The sequence below is a fragment of the Ambystoma mexicanum genome, chromosome 12, assembly GCF_040938575.1.
Source record: "Ambystoma mexicanum isolate Mex_15411 chromosome 12, UKY_AmexF1_1, whole genome shotgun sequence".
NCBI classification, from domain to species: Eukaryota; Metazoa; Chordata; class Amphibia; order Caudata; family Ambystomatidae; genus Ambystoma; species Ambystoma mexicanum.
In genome coordinates, this window is record NC_090936.1 from 449,603,437 (window position 1) to 449,627,315 (window position 23,879).

General features: G+C 46.3%; 1 protein-coding gene across 2 annotated transcripts in view; it reads left to right on the forward strand.

Annotated features, from left to right (window-relative positions):
* BCL2L13 (BCL2 like 13) overlaps window positions 1-23,879 on the forward strand; it is a 624,222-nt gene that overhangs the window by 98,322 nt on the left and 502,021 nt on the right. The window contains exon 2 of one of the 2 annotated variants that reach the window (XM_069628662.1): window positions 9,860-9,977. The exons of the other annotated variant lie outside the window; for it this stretch is intronic. The gene's annotated coding sequence lies outside the window, so the exon portion shown is untranslated. The remainder of the gene's footprint in view (window positions 1-9,859; window positions 9,978-23,879) is intronic. 2 annotated transcript variants of the gene reach the window in all.

The window sequence follows — 23,879 nt, forward strand, 5'->3', positions numbered from 1 at the left end:
GAGATTACAGAGGAGGAGGTAAGGAGGATGATAGGAGAATTACCCTTGAACAAGGCCCCTGGACCAGACTGGTATACCGCGGCTTTTTACAAAACCTTTGCTTCTCAGCTAGTTCCTCACCTGACTTACCTCTTCAACAATTTTAGGCTAACGGGGAGGATCACCCCCTCTATGGAGGAGGCCAGGCTAACCCTAATTTTGAAGCCCAACAAGGACCCAGAGGAGAAAACCTCTTATAGGCCTATAGCGTTAATCAATATAGACGCCAAGATTTTCACAAAGGTTTTGGTGAACAGGCTAGAGGGTTATCTTCCGGACTTGATCCTCCCGGACCAGGCGGGTTTTATAAGAGGCCGACAGACGGCAGATGATATTAGAAGAGTGGCTCACTTGGTGGAAAAGGCACATAGAACGGACACTCCCGCGGTCCTCCTATCCTTAGACGCAGAAAAGGCGTTTGACCGCGTGGAGTGGTCCTTTCTATTTAGGGTTATGCAGAGGATGGGAATAGGCGGGGGGTTTCTGCATCTAGTTCAGGCCAACTACCACAATCCTACCATGAGGATAGCAGTTAATGGGGTCATGTCTAGGTCCTTTAAACTTAGTAGAGGCACTAAGCAGGGCTGCCCCCTGTCACCCATGCTTTATGCAATTTACTTGGAGCCTCTCCTGCAGGCTGTGAGGGAGATGGAGGAGATAAAGGGCATATCGTTTGGAGGGGCGGAACATAATATAGCGGCGTTCGCAGATGACATGTTATTGTCACTAACAGCGCCGATGGAATCCATTCCTGCATGCCGCAACATTTTAGAGGAATTTGGGAAAGCCTCTGGTTTTAAGATCAAGGGGTAGGAGCCCATACCCCTCCTGGGTCCCTCCTGCCACCATTGCAGGGCCCCATTTGCAGGCCCACCACCTTCTTTGACATACAACCCGCTCGCGCCGACATGATGAAAAACAAAATGTCGGGCGCGATGCGGGATGAAAGCGAGGCTTGGCCTCGTCTTAGTTGCTAAGCAACGCGTCCCTGATCCATACCTACAGGAACTTCCGCCGGCAGGCGGAATAGCCGGCGGCCACCTTTAAGGCCACTATAAGGCCGAGCTGCCCTGTTAGCCCCTGTTCGCCGCTGGCAGGCGCAAGGCGCTCGCCCCCTTCGAACCCTGCCACAGAACTTGCCTCTATCCAACAGTACCTTTGATCTAGGTCTTATAAAGTGCCGAGTGCCAGCTCTTATGCTCCTTCTGAAACTTACTTACAACATCCTGATTATGCCGGCACCTATTCAGGGTAAGAAGCTCAATACCAGTATACATCCCTAACCATTATTGCAACCGTATTGCACTGTCAATGTATGGCTGTGTGACCTGAGTATACTCACCATTTCCAAACTGTATTGTGCCTTATGGTCGCTTTCAGACCACATTTTTAACTGTGCCTTATGGTCGCTTTCAGACCACTTTTTAACTGTGCCTTATGGTCGCTTTTAGACCACTTTTTAACTGTGCCTTATGGTCGCTTTTAGACCACTCTCAAATTGTGTTGTGCCTTATGGTCGCTTTTAGACCACTCTCAAATTGTGTTGTGCCGTATGGTCGCTTTCAGACCACTTTTTAACTGTGCCTTATGGTCGCTTTTAGACCACTTTTTAACTGTGCCTTATGGTCGCTTTTAGACCACTCTCAAATTGTGTTGTGCCTTATGGTCGCTTTTAGACCACTCTCAAATTGTGTTGTGCCTTATGGTCGCTTTCAGACCACTCTAAACTGTGTGTGCCTTATGCCTTTGTCAATTTCTAAGTGCCATGCCCCACTATATTGGCATTTTTAGCCACGATTAGAACTTCCCAAGCCTGAACCCTTGCTGTAGCATATCCGCCTTACAGATACTAACAGGATCTACCAACCTAGAACGATAGTACATTTGCACCCCTATCCCCTCCAAACTCACCAAATACAAGCATTACCTCATCGCTACCACAATATGCACACTACTACCTGCGTCTCACACCCACGTGGGACCATAGCCTGGACTCTCCTAACCATCACCATCATAATGGCCCTCACCAACTCTACACCCTGCAACTTGCATGAGAGAAACTTGCGACTTAGAGCTAGGCTCCCACGACTTTATGACATCAAAAATAAGAGAACTAACCCACCAGTATCCACGCGCACCCCCACTACCATCAATCTTAACCTCCCTTGACCTTGCGACGATAAATCGTCCTCAACCACTTGATTACCCATACTACAAACAGAGGAGACACAACCACCCCAATCCCAGAACTGCCAAAGATAACAAGATAAATCCAACACTATCAGGAGCACTCATTAATGCTAGGTCCATTATAGCACACAACACCGAAATAGCAGATATACTGTCTTCGGACAATTTAGATATCCTTGCTGTCACTGAAACCTGGCTCCATGATGCAGCTGGCCCTGCCCTCTCAACTGCCATACCAGATAACTTCAATATCCTTAGAGTCGACCGTCCCAACACTAGAGGAGGTGGCCTAGCCATCATAACCAAAACACATCTAGCTGCCAGACTCACCCCACACCCAGCTCTCACATCATGCAAACTTCTCTCAGCTAAAATACCTATCTCAAATAACAGCACACTAACTATACTTCTTGTGTACAGACCACCAGGCCCACTAGGCAATTTTGAGGAAGACTTATCTAGCCTCCTCACCGACAGCCTCAAAGACTCCACTCAGCTCCTTCTACTAGGCGACTTTAACTTAGGCTTCAATGACGCTGAAGACCAACAAGCACAAGCAATCCAATCTATTCTAGCCAATCACGACATTACCCAAAATGTCCTAGCTCCTACACATATAAAAGGCCGCACGCTAGACTGGATAGCCAACCACAACTGCAACATCACCATCTCCAGTATCCTACCTCAAATATGGACTGACCATCATCTTATTTGCTTCACAGCCAACATCGAACCTCCCAAACCCAATAAGAATAAAATAGCACCCCCCATGCCAACAAGAAGTAAAAAAGAAATCACAGCTGAAAAACTACTCCTACTCCTCCTACCAACTCTCATAGCTAGTCCAAATGATTCCAACCCCAGTGAGTTAGTCGAATCATTTAACAACGCCATGACCAAAGCGCTAGACTTGATTGCCCCTACCAAACTCCACAAAAGTAAACGGGAAACTCACCTCAACTCTTGGTTTACCCCCCATCTCAAAGAAATACGTATCCAAAAACGCAAACTCCAAGCTATCTGGAGGCATACTCCCTCTGCCGACAATAGAACCACACTTGCTAACTTTGCCAAAAAATACAAAAAGGAAATCATTCAAACGAAAAAAGACTCATTCAATCATAGAATCAGTAAAGCCAATTCTAACTCCAAAGAGCTCTTCACTATTCTTCGTGAATTGGAAAACCCTATTGCCCCCACAGACAATGTCCCCAAGGATAAATCCTGGTGCACTAGCATCCAAAATGCTCTTGCAAATAAAATCATAACCCTTCAATCTAAAATTGCTGAGAAAAAAGCCTCCTTGCACCCTCACGGTACCCACACCACCCCATTGAAGGAGTCACCCAGCACACCCCCCCAAAACAATGATAAACCCTTCAGGTTCACCAACATCTCTATACTGGAAACGGAAAAGGTCATTCTGTCCCTTAAACCGTCAAATTGCCAAGGTGACAGTTGCCCTGCGCAAATCATTAAGGATGCAGCTAGAGATCTAGCACCCTTCATCTCGAAACTTATCAATGCCTCCTTTAACACGAGCACTGTACCCACCAACCTTAAAGGATCCTGGGTTCTCCCCCTCCTCAAAAAACAGACACTTGACCCAGCTATCCCCACTAACTACAGGCCTATTACTACGGTCCCATTCCTCCTTAAAATCATTGATAGAGTAGCCTACCTCCAAATCCAAAACCACTTGGAGACGCACCAACTATTAGGTACACGGCAATCTGGCTTCAGACCACTGCACGGCACTGAAACAGCCCTCATTGACCTTAAGACACAAATTGACGAGCTGAAGGACAAAGGTAATACAGCTATGCTCCTCCTCCTTGACCTGTCAGCGGCCTTTGACCTGGTGGATCACGCAGTATTATGCAACCATCTAGCGTCTGCCGCTCACTTCTCAAGTGAAGCTATAGCATGGGTACAATCCTTCCTAGCCAACCGTTCAATGAGAGTGTTCTCCCCTGTAGCAGCAGCGGACCCAATCCAAATCACTTGTGGTGTCCCACAAGGCTCATGTGTCTCACCGACTATGTACAATATCTTCACTAAGCCTCTCTTCGACAAACTTGACAAACTAGGGGTAACCTACACAAATTATGCAGACGATACGCAGATTCTCATACCTCTATCAGGCAACTTTGTCGAAGATACAGCTCTAGTAAACAAAATCTACCTCCTCATTCAGGCATGGATGGCCTCCCACGGCCTCTGCCTAAATGACGACAAAACTGAGATACTAATACTGGGTTCCGACTCCAACCTAAAAAAACTGAGCCCCAACTATCGTAACTTTAACATAGAAGGCAATACAATTAAGGTGGCTACCGAGGTAAAAACCTTGGGCTTCTACCTCGACTCCACTCTATCCCTTAAAAAACAAGTCAACACCCTGGCATCCTCTACAGCGTACACCTGCAAACTAATCAGGACCTGCAGACCTTACTTCTCTAAAACCAACTGCATCATGCTTGCCAATGCGTTAGTCATGTCCAAACTAGACTATTGCAATGCCCTCTATGCAGGGGCCAACAAATCCATCATAAATAAAATGCAAATCCTTCAAAATAACGCTCTTAGAGCTGCCCTTGACATACCCCGCAAAGCACATATCTCAAACGTTAGGAAATACCGCCACTGGCTCAAAATCAGCGACAGAGTCCTGCTCAAGACACTATCGCTTACCCATAAAGGGCTCAACAACACTGCTCCCCCCTACATCTCAGCCAGACTAACTAGAAAATCATCTAGGCACCATACCAGGGCTACTAACCACTACCTGCTCGAAACCCCTAGATTCAGACGCTCCAAAGCGGGCGGAGCAAGTTTCCCTGTCAAAGCTGCCCAGGCCTGGAACGCATTACCCACTGCACTAAGAGCCAATTTACCCTACTCCAATTTTAGACGCAAGGTAAAAAACTGGCTCTGGACAAATGACAACTAACCCCTGAGGCACCCATGATACCGTTGTCCATAATGACTTCTGTTCTCAGACCTGCACACTCCCTCAAAACTACAATATGCTAGTTTTCTTTTTCTTCTGCCACACGGCAAGTATTGATCTGTCTTACGGTACTGTTATGTTGTTTCTCGCCTATACTCTGTATGTAACCCAAGTTTAAGTAACCTTGTACCTGCTGCGCCCGGCTACCCCTGGGTTTTGTGCGCATTATCAAATAAACAATACAATACAATACAATACAATCTTAGTAAATCGGAACTCTTGAATCTGACTTTAAAGGCAGGACACCGAGAGCTAGTGAGGACGGCTTCTCCATTTACATGGAGCCCAGGTGGACTCAAATATCTAGGAGTGAAAATTACCCCAACTCTTGCAGGGTGGTACCAGGCCAACTATCCTCCGATACTAAAGGACATCAAACAGGATTATAGTAGATGGAAGGGCCTGAGAGTTTTGTGGTTGGGCAGGATGGCCGCGGTCAAAATGGTGACGCTCCCCCGATTGCTATACCTTTTCCAAGCGATACCTCAGGCAATTCCCGCGGGCTTTTTTAAGGAGCTGGGTTTGCTGACTAGAGAATTTTTATGGGAAGGGAAAAGAGAGGGGGACTCGCTTTGCCGAATTTCCAACAATACTATGAGGCCACCCAATTGCGAGTAATCAGGGAATGGCTCCGGGAGGGGGAGGCTGCGGAGGATAAAAGATGGGTAGCAATGGATAGAGCTGTAATACATCACAACCTAGCAGAGGTTTTATGGCTTTCGAAGCATCGTGGGCCTAAACATGTGTACGAGAGCACCATTACGAAACTGATGGTGGAGAATTGGGATAAGTTAGTGAGAACAAAGGGAATTACGACTTTTCCCTCCCCCTTTACCCCCCCTGTTCCGCAACAGAGATTCAACCCCTGGGTTGGAGATGGGGCATTCAAGCAATGGCAAGAGGGGGGGTTGCAAGCGGTTGGGTGACATGTCTAGGGGGGACAGAGTTCTCTCGTTTGAGGAGTGCAAGAGGGAGTTCAGGATTAAGGAGGGGGAAAGACTACGCTACGCGCAGATTCGCCATTGGGTTCTGAACCCCGCAATCAAGAAGGCAGCAACAAGAGGAATGACGAGGTTTGAGAGATTTCTGTCCACTAACGATGGATCCAAGGGCCTAATATCTAACCTATATAAAATCTTGGACGAGGCAAGTACCAGGGGCCAGTGGACATATATGCGGAGGTGGGAACAGGTCCTGGGAAGGGTAATTGAGAGGGAAGAATGGGAGAGGTTGTGGAGGAGAATCCCGAGATTGATCAAAGCGCCTGCACTACAGGAAATGTGGTATAAGGTCCTGTTTGGGTGGCATTACACACCTATCCGCCTTCGAGACATATACCCCACCACCTCTGGTAGGTGTTGGCAGAAATGTGGGATGGAAGGTACGGCACAACACATCTGGTGGTCGCGGCCAAAAATCGGACCCTTTTGGCAGGAAGTGGAGAAAGTACAGGAACAGGCATACGGAATGGGAAGTAACAGTGCCCCTGAAGAGGTCCTTCTGGGTCTTAGGCGGGACACCTTGGTGTGAAAGGGGCCCCTAGGGGTCCCTCGTGCTATGGAAACAAGGCAGGAAAAGGCAAAAGCAATTCTTATACTTGTGGCTATGACTGTTGTAGCGCAGAGGTGGAGGAGTAAGGAGGTTCCCTTGATGCAGGACCTGCTGCGAAAACTTTGGGAAATCGTGGCACTTGAGTGGGCAACATTTGCTATAAACAACAATATCCAAGCGTTCACAAGGGACTGGGAAGAGACCCTGGATTTCCTTAGGGACGACTTTTGAATTGGGTGGCGCCCGCAACGTTTGCATTTGTTGGACCTGCAATGATCACGGGCGACCAACCCATGGAGATACTGGGCCGGGGACTACATCAGACTGCTCTTGGGGGAGGGTTGGGAGGGGGGAAAGGGGAAGTTGGGGAGTGCAATTGTTATGTACGTAGGGGCAAGTGATCCATGGAAGTAATGGACCAAGGACATAATGCAGCTGCTTTCAGGGGGGGCGGGTTGTTGTGGGAGTTGGGAAATGTATTTCTTGTTGAAAATTAATAAAAAAGTACAAAAAAAAAAGAAACGCGTAGATGTTAAAAATCCTCTTTGGTTTCAGGGTAGATCAAGGTTGTGGGCAACCCCAAATGCATACTTGGAGTCAGTGCAACTGTTAACAGATTGAGCAGCTAGCTCGCAGGCCTGAGTGAATGCCATTAGCTCTGCAACCTGCACTGAGGTGACCTGAGGCAGCCTCTTGCCCTCCACCAGATCCTAGATGTAAACACTATATACCCAGACACCAATTGTGATCCCAATAACATGACCCATCCGTGAAATAAATCCGATCAGCATGAGGAAAAGGAGTGTCTCATAAATTACTTCAAGGTGCCAGTAGAAAATCAGTAATGTGGTTCACCATCCTGGGAAGCGGGTAGCAGAGATGCCAGATAAAACACTGTGCACCTAGTTAAAGTAACATTGGAAGAGTTTGTCAACAGTATCACATATTTGCTGCCATGTGACATGGACATAGGTTGAGTCTTGACAAGGAGACTACTGAATGCGAGACGGCAACCTCACAATGGGAACCCAGGATTACGCGGCTGCCTCTTTGTACTGCTAGCAAGGTGTATACAATTGATCAGGGCGACCCCGGTTTCACAACAGAACACACTTAAATTTGATAGTGTTTATCACAAAACTTCCATCTTGTGTAGTGATACAAAAAGGCTTTTTTTGATGAGCATTACATACATGGCATGAGTCGATGAACCCAACACATTCCCAACGAAAACCTACAAAACCAAGTGAAAAATCTATTGTACACCTTAAAACGGTCTAATGGATAACAATGTACAGACCCTTGCATTTGAAAGGAGATATTTCTGAACAATATTGAATTAAACGTCAAATATTTGATGCCCGGTTGGTGTGGCGAACACAAATCTACATAAAGAGTGGACACAATACTTTTTCGGCCTATTGTAATTCAGATGGCGTTGAATACAACGGCCTTCATCAGGACCTGGAATTGTGGTTTCGGTTCTTCACAGCCTGTGGTATATATCTATGACAAAACAAATGTGCAAAATTGAGTGTTCTTTGTCCGGGATAAATGTGTGCAAAAAAGCTTTATATGTAGCTTAAGTGTAATCCCCGGCGGTGAAAATGTACTGTGCTGAAGTATCACAGCACGTGATGTAAAACGTCCCATTACAGGTGGCGACCACGCAACTCGAAGAAGGTATATGTGTGTGTATACACTGATTTAATTGCTATTCACCCTGTAGGAAACACTGGAATGAAAAAGCTATAACTGTTAGTCATCTATATAGAGTAAACTAGGTCTCTTTCCCTGGCTTATTAATGTCGGAGTGTTACAAGGGCTAGTAGTAGGGGCCATTTATACCTTGTTTGTGGGGTGATGGTTTCAGAGGGTACTGGGGAATTCAAGTTCATTTCTTGAAGGGATCAACCATGATTCTACAGGTTTGACAGTGTGGTTGGACCCCAACTCGTTATCATGCACGGACCTCGGGGAAGGTGGCACAGAGTCAAATCAATTCCCTCATATGCCCAGTCTGCCGTCTGTCTCCTAACAATTCTCCTTATGGAGCAATCTGAAGAGTTGTTGGAACAAGTGCAGCGTAATTATAGGGGACACTCAATACACCATGCCTAGGGTGCAATATATAGTGCATCATAGCTTACGCAATAAATCTCACCTTAGTGAATTGACAGGAGCTGAGAGAACTAAGAGGAAGTCATTTGTAAAAGTTATAGGATGTAACATGCTTGTAACCGTTCCTCTAACTTGGTGCACTACTGCGGAGGTGAAGATTGCTACTATTCTCACTGTGTCCACAGACAATGGAGCCTCTTGAAAAGTAGCTGCTTTCAGAAATGATTTATAAGCACCTGTGTTCACCAAACACGAATACTGATTTTCCTTCTGCTTTGCATTGCACATACAGACCCTCCTGATCTTTTTTGACCAAGTCCCAATCAGTATTTCCTCTCCTGTATTTAGTCTGAAGGAGTGTTTATCAACCTGAGGAATCGAAGGGGGTCCAGGAATGTAGGCTGGCGCGCTAGGGTTTGAAAAAGGTGGGGGAAGCCTTCAGATTCGGGTTGGGGAGAGGGGCTGACACCACCTTCCCTGTAGGCGAGCTTGGAACAGGGTTCTGTCCATGAATTTTAGGGAAGAAAGGTTGCTGCTGTCTTTTGGGGGACACATTCTTCCAGTGGCTGCTCTGTTTGCAAGAATGACACGCAAAGGGGCCTGTCTGACCTCCCGGTGGACTCTGATACCCAAACTGTCTCTGCGGATCTTGCTGTCCCTAATATCTTTGCTGTTCACCTTAGCCCCGTGTGTAGTATTCTTCACCCCTACCTGCTCCCAAATTCTCCCCTAAAGCCTCCCCTTTGGCTAGTGATTTGCACCTGCTCTGATAAGTGCATATTTTTCCCCCGATCAGACTGTTTTCAGTTGCACCAGGGTTCTGGGTAATAGACCAGGTACGAATGAGTTTGATATAGCTTCCTGGCAGGTCTCGTTGGGTTTGATTCCTGAAAGCTTAGTAAACTATTTTCTGAGTCATTTATATATTCTTTATTCTGCTTGCAGTTTGCCAATTATCAGTCTTTCTGGGGAAAATCACAGGGATTGCTGCCATCAACTTATCTCTAGGATACCGAAGAGCATGTCCATGCCTGGATCCACTGCCTGCTAATCTGCATACTTCGTGAGTCGCTGCCTTACCTTTGGCAACATAACTATCTTGTGTTCTGATTCATAACAGCATAGGCCATTGTGGTTCGTCCCTAATGCTAGGAAACTCCTTAACCAGACTTCATAAATCCCGGTGTCTACTTAAACATGGACAGTGAACAGATGAGGCTGCTCCTCCGGCAGCCCTGATAGCATCTGAAGGATTGTAGTGTCCCTCCTGTATTCCCATCATCTATCTCTCTCTCTCTACCTGTGGTGTTCCCCAGGTGTCTAACCGCTCACCCTGGCTTTTCAACCAATACCTGGCATCTCTCGCCCACTGCCTTGCCATTTTCTGCTCCAATTTCCAGTGCTACGCTGATGACACTCCACTCCATTTTTAGGCTGCCCTCGGCCACCTCCTCTTCTTCTCTCATCTCTTATTGCCTAACTGCCATTCAAGATTGGTGTGCCACCAGTGATCTTTGTCTAAATGCCAACAAATCTGAGATCCTCCTCATCAGTACACCTTCACCATCCTTTCCCCTCACTCTATGGCTGGCCTCCCTTGGCCCTCCTACCCCTACCTGCGAGGCTAAGAATCTCAGGGACATCTTTGACTCCACACTTTCCTTCTCTGCCCACATTTCTGACATCTATAAAAAGTCAAACTTCCTACTGCACCTCCCCAGAGGTACTCTGCCTTTCCTCTCCTTCCCCCAGAAGCTCATTGTCTCCCAAGCTCTGGTTCTCTCTAGGTTGGACTTTTGTAACCACCTCTTTCTAAATCTACCTGCCTCTACTCTCCGCCCTTTACAACTAATCCAAGAACTGCGAGACTTGTCCTTGGCCTCAAGCCCTGGGATCGTATCTCTCCAGCTCTGAAATCTCTCCATTGGCTCCCAGTGGATTCAAGGATTAAATTCAAAACCCTCTGCATTGTCCACAAGGCTTTCTGTGGCCTGCGTCCAAAATACCTTCAACTATCCCTCTGTAAATACCTCCCCTCTCGAGCTCTTCGCTCCTCTTCCTCTAACTCCCTCCAGGTCAGTCGTTTTTCAAAGAAGCAAGTTGTGGGTTGATCTGTCTTTGGCTTGGCCTCCCTTTGGAACAGACTCCCTACCACTCTGAAACCTGAGGAGACCTATCTACGGTTCCGTAAGCACTGCAAGACCTTCCTCTTTGCTTCAGCCTTTGCCCCCTCCTCTCCCTTGCTGATCTGGTTCTCTCTTGGCACCGTTCACCTGGCCACCCTCTGTCCACCGGGTCCAGGTACCTGCTCACCCTGCCACCCTCCTGCACTGCCTTCGGGCCACCCCTTGCACTGGGTTCTGTATCTGTACCCATACAGTCCCCAACCCCTTCCATTTCTTTCTGCACTTATCAGACATACCCTGTCTGCTGCCTTAAACCCATCAGTTGCCACATGCTGGCTGCACTACCACTGTTCATTGCCTTTTATTGTTTATTGTTCATATATATTTATCATTAGTTATATATTTCTCCTCTGCTCTGCACTTTCCACTTCGCCACCCTTCCTTGCACCTTTCCCCTTTTCCTTTCCCATGCACTTGCGCGTTCTCAATGTCACTGGGCCTAGTAAGATCGTTGTTTTGTTCTCCCCTGTTCCCCTCCCTTGCCATGTCGCGCTCTGAAACACTTGTGTATGAGTGCGATATAAATAAAATATATCCTACCTCCCCACGTAATAGACTGAGTGTAAGAGGGTGATGTGCTGAGCCCCCTTGAAGCCAGAGGCTTTGGGCCCTGGCTGCACCAGTGTGGTTTTCACTTGAATTTGAGGCTGGGCTGCACCTTGTAACAGCGCAACCTGCCTGGCCGGTCTCCATCCAGATGTGACGGTGTGTATGCTAGAAAAGAAGTCTACAATATCTTTTGCAGTCTCATTATCTTGGTCTTCCTGTCCCCTTCCATCTTCTTGTCCACCAGTCAAGGGCAAAGAAGCATAGGCAGCCCTGCCATTCCCTTTGGCCGCCAGAACTTAATATGTCCATGCAGTTTCATTTGTGTCTTTTAGTCCCCTTATCTTAGACTCGTTCTACATAGATGTTGCCCCAACTGTCTGGCTCACCTTTTCTTTCTGCTTCTTCAATGCCTGTCTGAAAGCTCCCAGTTTATCCAAATTAGATGTCCCTTCTACTAGGAACTGGGTATACACCTGTTCCCCTGTGTCAGCCAACAGATGCTACAGCTCGAGAAACTGGCACTGTTGAAATTGGTGTACATAAATTGAGCAGGGGTGCCCCTCGCAGGGGTCTCCACTTGCTTTAATTGTTCTCTGCCCATTTCTGTCCCTTGTTTCATTACCAAATGCCCCATTCCAAATTGTTCTCTACCATCCACCCCTGTACCACAAACTGTGACTCCAATTCATTGCTGGCCTGAGAAGCGACGTTTTACATTTTTTTTCTCACTCCTTTCCCTATTTATGTTGTAGGTGATTCAGAACCCCTCGGTTTGTCCCAGTTTTATTCTCTATCACAACAGAAGCAGTCCTTCTCAAAGGCTCTCAACCAGTCCAGGTTCAAAATATAAAATTTGAGGGGGCGCTGCAAACAAGATGGCCCTGTTTGGCAACCTAATTGCTAAGGAGCCAGTGGCAGATAAACGTGGATATAACCGGGTAGCGTTTGACCCACCGAAGGCTTTAGCCGCCATTGGTTTTTTTGACGGGCAGCCTGCGCAGCGTGATGGCAGGTCCGAGAGATACAGGGATTGGCGGTATATGCAGTCCATCAGAGCAGCCACTTAATGGACTGATGTGTGGTCCTTGCTGAGCAGAGAAGTATGTATGGCAGCTTCCCTGGATTAACTCGGCTATGGGCTGGTTGGAGTGTAGGTTTCAGAGCAACCCCCAATTTGCCTCTGTCTGCCATCTCTGGTTCGGCTAGTGTTGGTCCCCCTTTCTGGTGCTGGCTAGCCTTGGCGAACGGAGTGCTTGGAGGGTTAATGCTTGGCCCTCATTGGGAAGATAGCCGTGGATGCCAGTTACTCCTGATGAATGTTGCTGTGGGTGAATGCAGAACGGTGCTCCTGTTGGAGGGGTTGCGGCTTGGGTGGGCCTGGTCTGCTGTAACCAGTCTGTCGGACTGACGCAGATCCTTGCTGTGGTGCTGTTTGGCATCGCCGCACAAGGTGCATTGCGCTGGGGCTGCTGCACAACTCAATCCTGCACAGAATGCTCCCTTGAGTGGTTTGAACACTAGTAAGCACACCTTGTGTCTTGACTAAGCACACTTTGTGACCCCACTGCAACCTTTGCACCTGTCTTGTGCGGTGGAGCCTTTCCACTGAAATAAGTTGTTAGGTGGATCCTGCTGCTACTGCCCAGGTGCACACTAGGTTATGGTGAGACCCTAATCACCCATCCACGCACAAAACAAAATAGCATTCCGGGGAGTGTCTGTTTCATGGAGTGTGTGATTTGGGTCCATTGTTTGCCAAGATGCAGTGACTAAATGAGCTAATTGAAAACAGGTCAGCATGGCCAATGTCACCAAGGCTACACCAAAAAACCCAACAAGATGCCTGACTCGGACTCACTGCCTCCCCCTGATGAAGGTCAGAGCTACAGAAAGTAATGGCATGTATGCAGGCAGGTTTTTCTGCTGTCAATGTCTGTGTTTAGACCAAATAATAAAAAATGCATATGTGATCAATGAAAACATCGTGAAATGTATAGAGTAACAAAGCATGTACGTGAAAAGAGCATACAGTAAACAAAAAATAGATCATTTAATGGTAAGAAGAACTTATGGCAGTATCACCATCATACTGGAATGCAGAACAAAGTCTTTGAGAAAACTTCAATTCATAAAAAAATGTCTCCACTCTAGTTGTGGTAAATGTTCAATTAATTACTTTATACAGGTCTGCCAACGTGTAGGTGTCTTGGCATAATTTTTTTGACACGCAAACTAACTTGTAGGAGTCTTAACATAATTTTTAGGCACGCAAAATACTGACAGACATCAGGGAAACGTTTTGGCAAATAAGCCACCTGTCTGGCATTTAACTTCCAAAAATTGCCTTCCTCCGGGTGAAAGAAACAACTGAACCCTGTGGGGAAGCAGACAAAAGAATATTTTGATATTTGGTGAAAACATATGGTTTAAATGCAGAATCCAATCACGATTGCTTGCAAAGTAAGTTAGAGCCAAGAGAGGGGGGCAAAGAAATGCCATAAACTCTGACTGTAATTCTAATTAAAATGGCCAGATGAGGAGCTTACTGAAATTAAACTGGGCAGAACATCTGAGGCAGTAGGCCAGAAATAATCTCAGCAGCGGGGCAACATCACAGTAGGCGTGGCAGTAAACGCAGCCACTGTGAAAGATAGTTGGATATGGACTATTAGTTGAAAATGAATTCAGAACATTTAAAACCTTACTGTTTGTTAACCGATTCCGTTAGGTCAAATAATAAGTAGCCTATCTGACTGGCTGACTGTGCTTTTTCCAGATGGATAAGAGCAAACTTGGTCGGAATCAGTAATTTTGGCAAGTATCAAAAAAGGTCGCAAAGACTTTTGACTTCCGTGTTACTGACCTTGAAAGAAAAGTAATGCTTTAATAATAAACAAGAGGTGCATGGAAAGACATGCATGTGTCATAATTGAATTTTTAATTGGAAAGGGGATAATTAGCGAATAAACAAAGCTGTGCAGTAGTTAAAATCTTCCTACCTTAGGTTTGGTATTTGCAATGCGAATGCATTCACTTTGAATCATCTAGAAACCCAGTTGTCATGGTGCAAATATTTGATAGAAAGAGAGACTCGTGCTTCTGTAACGGTTAAACCATCATGGAAAGGGCGGCTAGGCAGAAAATGAAACAACATAGCGTTTTATTCAAAAAAGGGATTACTAAAACTGCTGTCGGGTTTCAAAATTAAGCTATTTTCCTTCTTACCTCGTTACGCATTCGGAGTTGCTCGGTTGCAGGACGCGACTAAATCAGTCAGTTTGTCTGTGCTGCCGAGGAGTTAAGTAGTTGAAATGGGGCTCGATTGGTGGCCACCATTGATGGTGCGGCATAACAGTCGCGCTGTGATTGGTTGTGGTGAGACGTGCCTCCCCACGTTTTATTAATTGATTGGCTAATGCAGACCAACCTTACTTCACTGCCATTGGTCTATGGGCGACGTGCCTTGCAATGTCTCGTAGTGGAGGAAAAAGCCTCACTATATTGCCGTAATGTGAACTGCTAGCAATTATTTCGAGCAGCCATGCAGCCTCCGCCGTTGTCGGTATGAACCTGCTTCAACAACACCTGCACGCCAAAAACGTAAAGATGGCCACCATGCTTTTGCTACGTACAGAGTGGGTTAACCAGAGTAGTCCTTTGTTCATTGCTGTGTAAACACTCACTGGCTGCTCTCTCGCGCTTTACACCCATGTTATAAACTCACTGGTTGAAGGGGGCTCGTGGTTGTGTACAAGCGGCGAGTTGTTCCGCGAAACGCATGAACGTCCCCAACGCGCACCTTCATTTGCATTTTGGGAGTGCCATAATCTGGCTTTTAACTTTTTTTTGCCGAGTTGTAAGGCTTTAATAAAGACAGTTAGTAATAAAGTTTTACTATTTGGCATCCATACATCATTTCATTTCAATGGTCAATGGCTGTGGAGAGGTGCCCTAAAAAAAAAAAGGAGGAGGCGGCGGCACCGGTCCGTGGAGGGACAGTTGGGGAAACGTGCACAGAAGAGAGAAGCTGTGGCTAGGAGATACCCAAGCCACAACAAAATACTGAGAAAGATTTCTTACCTGGTGGTGGCTGGGGAAGAGATGAGGAGAAATCACCTTTTCACACCGAGTCATACAAGGAGAATGACCCCAAAGCGTGTCGAAGCAAGAAGACAAATCAAACACAGAAGCCATTCCGACAAGCCGAAGAGGAACGCCAAAGGCAAGTGCCAACCCCGTGATGCAGCCCTACTACAATACAGGTAACTGGTATAGCTGGAAACCCATGGGACAAGGCACAGATCAAGAGAAACTGAATACTATTGCGCTTATTAGTACCCGGCAAGAGTCGAGCAGAATGCAACAAGCATTCTAATTGGCTCTCGCCGGTTCCTTACCTGGCCGTGAATCCTTCGATTCTCAGCCACGATTCCAGCCGCCTTGTCCCCGGCAGGGGGTGTGGCAGCCCCTCAGCCAATGAGGAGGCTCGAAGCAGGGCCATCCCCGCTCCGCACCTCCACACGGCTGAAGGCTTCTATCGTCCCCCAGCGGGGACGCAGGTACGCGTTTTTTATTTATTTAATTATTTTTTATTTTTTTAGCACGTCCGCTCCCGATTGCCGTCATGGAAAGGGAAAATGGACTCAGTTTTCCCTTTCCATGGCGGCCATTTTCTTGGTCGTTTTCTTTTTTTTCTTTTTTTTTTCTGTCCCGAAACACCACAGCGTTTCGGGAAAGAAAAAAAGGCTTTTTGTGCCCCGGTCACGCACATAATGCGGGCCGGGGTACTAATAGCAATATGACCCGAGTGGCGGGTGCCTTACTGACTTGGGTAATGCCCCGGACCCCGGGGCATTACCTGAGTCGGTAAGGCCCCCCGCCGCTCGGGTCATATTGCTTAAGTAATAACCAACAAATATGATTCTTCCAAGAAACCTACTTGTCATAGTAAATGTGAATACTTAGAGTGGGAATCAACAGTAATTGAGCAGAGTAAAGAAATGTGTGGAGGCCAGAGTGCCTAGAGAGGAATTTGAAAGTACAAACTGAAGTAAAGAAGGGGAACTGACGAAATCCCTTGAAAGAACTGAACTAAGTGGTACAGGAAATGGCAAGAAGCTATTCGAAAATCATATATTAAGAGACATTTGCTGGCTAAGCAATTCCAGGAGAAGTCATTCTCCTGGCCTTTAGTTATTTAGTTTAAGTGGCAGGGTCAGTAAGGATTTGTTTTTGGCTGGAGGGCAGATTTGCTTTGGACTTTAGACAAGACAACGAGCACCCTAGTTCAGTTGTGTTGTGTAGGCAAACCCTTAGAATAGGGAAAGGTAGGCATTTCATTTTTTAAAATAAAAATCTTGACTTTCCCATAACAATTGATGAGGTGATCCGAGCTATGGATGATTTCACCTCGGGGAAGACTGCATTTTTAGAAGCAATACAAATTGATCCTTGTCTTCTCGAAGCAAGACCTTAGGAAAATGGCTACCTCTGGCACCCATGCGGGAGGCTATTCTAACTATTCTCCTAAAACCTGACAAGCATGCTGACTGTTGTGGATCATGTAGACCATTCTACCTAATAAATACTGATATTCAAATATTTGCCAAAATACTAGCGAATAGATGAATGCCAATAATTACGCACTTTGTTCACCTCAATCGCTTCTTTACTGGTCACTCAACAGCCCTAAATTTACGAAGGATATTCAACATGATTTCCAGTTGGATGCGGAAGTACAGGCTGTTGGGGCTGCACTGGTTGTGCAAAAGGCTTTTGATTTGCTTCCTGGCAATATGTCTACTCAGTTCTTACCCAATTTAGGTTTGGGGCCAATTTCATCTTACTTTCAACTGCTATACTCCTTTCCCGATCCGATATTCTGCACAATGGAATTCTCTCTGACCCAATTGCAATAGAGTGTCGTACCTGGCAGGGGTGTCCCCTCTCCACTTTACTATTTGCCAATAGAATTGAAACCCTGGCTGATCTCATTAGGTACAAACACTCGCATATTGGCATCAGGATAGCAGGTGTCCCCGATGTTCTATCTTTATATGCGGATGATTTTATAATGTTCGTCAAAAACCCTATGGTTAATCTCGATCCCATAAGGCAATATATATTGGCCTTCGGTAACATTTAAGGTCTCCGCATAAAAGGTAGTGAATCTGAGCTATTTCCAGTAACAAAAGCAACTCAGAAACCATCAAATGCGGTAGAGTTTACCTTGTCTCCAAATAGTATAAAATAATTACATGTCATAATATCTAGGGAACCAGGTACTTTATATAACATTAACTTTGATAACTACTTGTCCCGTTACACAGCTAGGTGAGACTCCTGATATCCATGGTGGGTAAAATGGCTCTACTGAAATGGAGATAATTCTGAAATTGTTGTACCTTTTTCAAAGCATCCCGATCTGGCCGGGTTGGCTGTTTTTCAAGAAAATAGACTCTTTGATCCAGCTCTACATGTGGCACTCAAGGGCTCTGCACCTGAAGTGGTCTGACTGAAGTAAACCGTATGATAAGGGTAGTTTTACTGGCGCAAATGCGCAACTCTACTGGATGGCGGCGCAAGTCCAATATGCAGCTTATGTGTATTTGGAGGATTCCCCGTACCCACATGTGAGGATTGAGAAATTTGCAGATCAGAAGAGTGACATTAAATCCCTGATACACTCCTCCGATTACTCTTGAGGAAATTCTAGTTTGATCGGGTCAAAATCCCCCTCCTCTCGTGGAGAAAAATCCGGATGTGGACTGGTTCAGGGCCACCATGCTGCATGGATATCCCTCTCTGCAACGATCTGTCTTACCCTGCCATAATAGATGCCTGGAGTAGATTGGGCATTACGTAGCTATGGGACTTGTTTTTTGATGGCCAGTATATGGACAAACTTGATCTTCTGACTGCCTCCCTTCGACGTAGGGCTCTTCCCTGGTTACAATACTATGGGCTGAATGCATCATTTCAAGGGATCTGGCAGGTTTTTCCCGGATGTAGCACCAACTGATCCCTGTTTAGCCTACATAACCCATGTGGGTAGTTCTGGAAAGTTGTGTCAACATTGTATAGGTTGGTTCTTGGTTTAATACCTGATAAAGTGGCTACTATCTGTTGTAAATGGGCTTGAGATCTCAACATCACATCAGCAAAATGGCAGAAGATGTGCAGGCTTACTTGTGACGTAATCCTTAATTCACGTTTTAGCTTCATTCAACTCAAAATTCTGACTAGGTTCCATTACACTCCTGCTTGGTTAGTTGCGTGGGACTCTGCTGGCACCAGTCCCAGGTGTGGAGATGGAGAGGCTACAGGAATACACATGTTGGAGTCTTCTCCCCGGTTGGAAGAATTTTGGAAGGATGTGTGATCCACGTTGTCTGCTGTTGTGGGAATCCCCATTTATCCAGATCCTGTAATATGTTTGATGCCAAAGCCTTTACCACCTGCAGGTTCTTAAACGTTAGTCTTTTATTAGCCAAAAGTTGTATTTTACAGAACTGGACTCAGGCGAATGCCACGAGTGAAGATCTGTGGCTTAAAGATTTTGTATGGGCCAACGAGAAAGAGGAACTTTGGGTCTCTGTCAACCGTTACCAGCCACCCCAGAGACATCTGGTCCCATTTCAGGGTCTACTTATCTACACTGATCCTGCCCCACCAGTAATTTGTGCTATTGCCCCAGTGCACACTCTATTTTGTTTGCCATCACATGACTTGATGATGCAGTGTCCTATGTTTCTCCACTACGATTGCTAAGGACTGGTCGCATGATATGCATTGGAAATCTGCACACTCTGTCATACTTGTTTATTTCTTGTGCATGTATGTAATGCCAAGTAAGTAAATAAAGTTAATAAAAATATATAAAATCAGAGCCAGAATACATTCAGAATCAATTATACCAGAGAACCAACTGGCTTTTGCCAAACCAGCCTACCTAAATGACCATTGCCAATATTATGACAGATCTAATTCAGGGTAGAAGTAAAATACAATTGTCAATACCAGCGCCGTAAAGCAAGGCAAAAAGGAGTACCACAACAAAATACTCAACCCAAAACTGCCACAACATATTTGCGTATCCCAGAAACCAATCTTCCTGTCATTTGATCATTGTAGCAAAACCCTTGGCTCCCTTGAGCGGATAGTGCAGGCCCACCACCTTCGGGCTTCTCCCGATTACCCCTTAGTGTTTTTAACTTGGACTTCTTTCTTCTTTCAGCGTGCACATGGGTCATTCAAGAGGTCGGTCACAGGTATGGTTATGCACCCTTGTTGTGCTGCAGGTCCAAATCTTGACGCCAACTGTCTGAGTAATCAGACATTTTCATCTGGAATTTCAGTGATGATAAAGCAAAGGAGATTTGTTAGTTTGCTTGCAAGATGGACAGCATCCTCGTTCCCTCCTGACAAACCCAGCCCACCCTCAAGAACAATACCCTTTTATAGTGGATCAACCACTTGACCATCGAATGTTCAGAAGGTGTAGATTAGGCCTTCTGGCATGCTTTTCCTGCCTCCTGCCTTATGCAAAGTGATAATTTATGGAAGGTATTAATCCTATTTCAATACCAGTGGTGAAAAAGGAGACCTGATCATAGTGCTTCTGGTTCAGCATGGCCGCCTCAGAAAAGTTCACTCTCGTCCCCTCAGGCGAGGGGTGTAGGGCTTCCACTCCCATTACCACTTCCGGGCTTACTGAACAGTCAATTTTTTGAACCAGTTATGCAGTGCAATCTACTGGCCTTAGTCCAATGGCCTTATCCCATTTACTCGGGACTATAGGAAAGGCTCATAGTCAGAAGCTGCGGCACACATGTGCAATCCAGCTCATGTAGCACAGTACTTGTCCATTGCAAATAGAGCTAAGGCTTTCGCCCTTCGAAAGTCTGCTAAAAGAGGAAAAAAATGAAAACCTTGCGACTGATGTAGGGAAAAGAGATGTGTAGACCAAAGGAAAAAAAAATCACACCCCTCCTCCAGCTTCCCCAATGTTCACTTCCTTATTATTTATTAGTGTAGTCTGAGAACTGTGCATTACCACGGAACCATCCGTGTTGATTTTTCCCACCCTTTTTTACATTGCATACAAGCACCATAAACTACTGTTGAGGGCCTGCCCCAAGTTAGGGACATATGTAAAGGTTCTCCTCCCCTTCCTGGGAGCCTCTCAGTGCTCCAGTTAGGGGCTCTGCCTGCAGGACTTGATCTACTAAAGCCAGGTTCACCAGACAGCCATGGCAATCCTTTTCTTAGACTTTATATCCTTACATCCTAAGGGTGCTGAATGATGTATGCCCTTCCCATACTGATGTTGTTGGGCTGTGCCTTCCTTTAAGTGCCTATTGATGTCCAGCTTGAGTTGTTACTGTAATGTAACATTGTGCTTTGGTGGCATTTGGTTGTCATCTCTCCCACCCCTCCATGCCACTGGTTCCTATTTTAAAATGTTTGTACATCCGTTTAATATGCCTTTCCATGTCCCCCATTTATCGATCTTTGACCTTCATCTGGTCACACCCTTTCTGGCAAAACGCCTACTTGTCATGTGCTTCCGCCTATTGTGACAGGGTCCAGGGCTAGACCCGACCAGGGGCAATGGGCCTACTAGGGCACAAGCCAGTGTACGCCCTGTCCCAGAGTTGGGGGTGAGATAGTAGGTAGGAGGGCACAGTCCCTCTTCTCCCTCCCACATGCCATGAATGGTTTTTATACTGGTACCACACGCTGTCGCACAATGCTTTCCATTTCTGTTTCTGGCCTCGCCTATAGCTAGTTTTAGATGGTAGGGTGTACCACAAATAATGTAACATTTTAAGAATTCAAGGACTGACGAGAACCTCTGGGGGGAAAAACAAATCACTTACCTTTTAAGGACCAGTGCGCTTCCATGTGAAATTTGGGCAAGCAAATAAGTCTCCATATAAGCAAGATTAAAACATCATTTGCTCATAAAATGGGAATCTTATTTAAATTGCAGCACCTTGCACTGCATGTCTGGTATATAGTCTCCCAATTAATATTGGCAAGCATGGTCTTGTTTTAAAGGTTTCATGTTTGCGTACTGCTTTTAACTTTTATCGGCCTGCATCTGGAATTCTTTTTTTGTTTGTTCACATGTTTTTGCAGTGAACAACTTTAGCTTATGGCACTCTTTATAAATTTTATTGAATATTTGTAAGACCCCTGTAAAATAAATGGTGTTTTAAGGCGCCACAAGACAAAAAGCGGTGGGGTACAAGGGAGAAAGATACAATAATGCTCCTACTAGGCCTTGTGAAATTCGAATTGTGCAAGTGCAGAACAAGTGCTATGGTGGGAAGAGAAAAGGGTAAGGGGCAAAGTGCAAGTGCTAAGGGGAGGGCAAGTGCTTGCGAATATAGTGCAGTGAAAGGGGGGGGCAGGTGGACTTGGTGGGCAGGGCCTGGAACCCTGTAGCACTGAGGGAACCAGGCAGCCCATCACTGAGGCAGAAGAAGGTGTTAATAGGGTACGGGAGAGTGGAGGAGGAGGAGAAAAAGGTCTTGAGGAGCTTCCAGAACTCGGAGATCCTGGCTCAAGCCTGAGGGGCAGGGAGACCATTCCAGAGGGAGGCTCCTGCAGAAGTGACCTCTAACCCCCATGCTCGAAGTGTCTGACTCGCAGAGAGTTGGAGCTAGCAGACCGAAGGGTTCTAGCAGGGAGGTATTTGGGGACAGAGTTGGGTGTAGCCTGGTCCAAGGCCCCAGAAAGCCTGGTGGATGATGCAGAGGGTCTTGAATTTGATCCTAGCAGCAACCGGGAGCCAGTGGAGAAAATTAGAGCTGGCGAGATGCGCTCCCTGGGCGTGAGGCCAAGAATATGTTTTGCAGTCTTATTCTAGATTAGTTGAAGGGACTAAGGGAGGATGAAGGAAGACTGAGGAAGAGGCTGTTACAGTAGTCGAGTCTAGAGAGGACTGGCGCTCTGGAGACATTGGGCCTCATTACACGGACGGCGGTAAGGGTTAACGGTCACCGTTAATGGTACCGGTGACCGTTAACCCTTACGGCCTTACTACGAGGTCCCTTTGCGGGTTGGAGAATTTAACGCCTGCTTTTTGCCACAATTTGCGGTGCCGTAATTAGCACCTTCCCCTATTGGGCAAAAATGGGAATGGGGAAGGGCAATGGGGGAAGGGAGAATTACCGCCCCACCAACCTTGGAATAGGGTGGTAATTCCCCTTTCCACCAAGGCGGTGCCGGTATTTTACCGGCATGGACCAAGGTGCTAATGGCACCTTGGTCCACTGCCGCCCGTGTAATGAGGCCCATTGAGTTTATGGGGGAAAGTGAGGAAAGGAAGAATACCTCTGAGGAGGTGCAGCTGATAGTGGGCCTTCTTGGCAAGGTCTGTGGTGTGGGGAGAGGAATCGAAGATGACACCAAGTTTTTTTTTGACTCACAAGAGGGTGAGGGGAGGGGACCCATAAAGTGCAGCTGGAGGAAGGAAGGAAGCTTGCTAGCTAGCTACCTTGGAAGGAAGCTAGCTAGCTGGGAAGGAAGGAAGCTAGCTAGCTAGCTGGGAAGGAAGGAAGCTAGCTAGCTAGCTGGGAAGGAAGGAAGCTAGCTAGCTAGGTAGGTAGGAAAGAAGCTAGCTAGGTAGGTAGGAAAGAGGCTAGTTAGCTAGCTAGGTAGGAAAGAAGCTAGCTAGCTAACTAGGTAGGAAGGAAACTAGCTAGGAAGCGATCTAGGGTCCCAATGAAAAGGATCGCAGTCTTACTGGCATTAAGGCACAGATCATTGGCAGTGCACCATGACTGAATGGCAGTCAGTCGGGGCTGAGAGAGAAGGAAGGGGAGGGAAGCTTGAAGGAGAGGTGAGGGAAGCTTGAAGGAGAGCTGCATGTCATCTGCATAACACGAAGTGAGGATAGAAGGAAGAGATCAAGGGGGCGAGGTAGATGTTTGCCTATGGAGCATAGTTAACAATATCTAGCATTAACTAAAGCCCTATGCATATATTTTGTGAAGAATTAAATGAAAGGCTACAGTTGGATACCAGCAAGAAAAACAGAAGTGTGTTCATGATGCTTAGGCTTGGTCCCAAAAGTGCAACCAATGGTAGTATTGGTGTAGAAGGTTGGTGTGGACTTGCACCCTTCCTACCCTTAGCCACAACACTATTTATTTTGTTCAGCTATTGGCCACTAGGGCTTTTTCGAGGAGTTTGCTGCATTGCAAATATTGAAGCTAAAA